This window comes from Pinus tabuliformis, chromosome 6 (genome assembly GCF_031772625.1).
Source record: "Pinus tabuliformis cultivar Carrire ecotype Pingquan chromosome 6, CPIR1, whole genome shotgun sequence".
Taxonomy (NCBI): Eukaryota; Viridiplantae; Streptophyta; class Pinopsida; order Pinales; family Pinaceae; genus Pinus; species Pinus tabuliformis.
The window spans coordinates 1508358133-1508360423 of NC_142292.1; positions in this window are offsets into that span (position 1 = coordinate 1508358133).

Below are 2291 nucleotides of genomic sequence, written 5' to 3' on the forward strand. Positions count from 1 at the left end.
GTAATCCAATGATTTTTTCTTATGTTTGACATCAACATCATTTATTCAGATATGAAAGATTACACATGGGTGTGTAGCAGTTGTAGACTATATGGTTTTGAGATCTCAATAGAGGTTTGCAGTAGTTTGGATTTTTGTATCAGCATTCCCATTTTGATTTGTAGTAGCAGTCACCTTTCCTCAGTTGTTTGGGGACATACAACTCCCTAGGAATGGGAGAGAAGGGGACCTTCAGTTCATCCTTCAGCACTTCAATTCATCCTTCATCCTTCATTCTTCTTCAGCAGATCAGCTTAGCAGTCACATCAGCTCCAGCCATACCATCCTCCACTACATCTTGCAGTACCGGGCACATCAACAACAAAGGTAAAACTTGAGGTAAATTTGGCTTATGATTCTCTAATTCATTAGAATGTTAAATAAGCTTAATGATTCACCACTTCTCATTCAACACATTTAATCTTTCATAAACCTTTATCCTTCTATTTCCTTCCATTCATTATGCATATACTCTGATTACAAGACCATGTAAAAGAAAAAGCCTTATGGTGCATTAATAAAGGTGGTCTCTATAGTGTCTTCTCCAAGCATTCTATTCACAAGATGAAGTCATTACTACCATGAAATGATAAATGAAACCACCTATAGACATTGGTCTTACGAAGATAGAGTATGCAAGCACCCATTCACCATCTCCATCACCACCTCATTTCATCCATCATCTCTCCCTCATCCATTCATTTCTTGTCCTAAATTTGTATTTCTTTGAAATCAGTATGATATGTTAATCTGAAGAGTGTTTCCCCACAAGAACTGGCACCTCCAAATATTCAAGTAGTTATGCTCCATAAGAATCAACACCTTCAAATATTCAAGCAATGTTGTCCCACAAGAACCAACATCTACAAAACAATGTTAATAATTTGTCAATGAGAAAGAGATGTGTTTGCATGAGGACATGCAAAGCCTCATGAATGGGGGAATTTGGGCCTCGAATATGCCCATTTTTCCATCATACAAAACCATTATTCATAACCCAAATTCCGACACTTTTACATTCATTTCACTCCATAATTCCATCACTTATCACCAATTCATATCCTACACTTTGTGGTTGATTATCATTAGTTTTCTTAGCTTTTCTATGATTAGAGATGATTTAGTCATGATTTACTAATGACTGTTTTCACTAAGTTCATTTTCCACAGGGTTACATTGCCAAAATTCTTCACAATCATGTAGGTGAAAATATCCAATTTGGAGCTTTGGCAACTCGGCACGCTTCCGAGGAAAACCGAGGAAGGTTATTGTCCAAAATGATGTTCTAAAACTTTCCCATGAGTTGTACTGCACCCAGTTTCGACACGTGGGTCTGTAGAAGAAAATCAATAAATCTTCTCAAAATCCGTACAGTTTTCAAACTACCAAGTTTGACCTCAATTTGCGTGAAACTCGAGGTGAATTTGGAAAATATGAGCAATTTCTTTTTTTTAAATATAAAAAATTATCTATAAATGAAACCATTTCCCAAGCTTCAATTTGGTTGAAAAGTTACACACGGTTCTTTAAGGCAGTTTCATAAAAAAACATTGTTTTTCCAGAATTCTAGAATCTTGCAAGAAGAGCCAAACAACCAACTTCAGGCATGGTTTCCGAGGAGATGGAGTTGAATGAGACAAATATAAGAGGTTTTTATTAAAAATGTAGCAAGTAAGGCTCCCTCCATACAGTTTTCCAAAATTCACCATGTTTAGGAAGATATTTCAATATCTTTGAGGCCAATTAGTTAAAAATATGCAATTTTCCATAATTAAGGAAAATGGCAAATTCACCTTGTAATTTTTATAAATGTCTTAGCCATGTCCAGCGTGAAACGGAGGGAAGGATAGAACATAAGAAAGGAATGTTGTAATACATTTTTGGCTTTGCCTCGGAAGGACCAGCAAGGATGTATGCATATGAATTTCTATTTTGAACTTTAATACAATTTTGATTCTGCACTCAATTTGTTGTAAGTATTAATGTATTTTTTATCTTTAAAAGAGTATTACATTAATTTAAACTTGCTCTAGGAGCGGCAAGCGCTCACCATGCTTGGAAGCAAGTTTTGTAAACATCACAAGATAGAGGTAGCATGCTTGATTTAGATCTAGGTGTAGGGAATTTATTTTGAAAGCATTTGTTAATTAGATCTCATAATTTCGATTATGTACTTGAGACTGTAATTTTTTTCTTCTTGAAATTAAATAGACATATCATCTTCAACTCTTTGAAAGCTAATGAATGGTGTT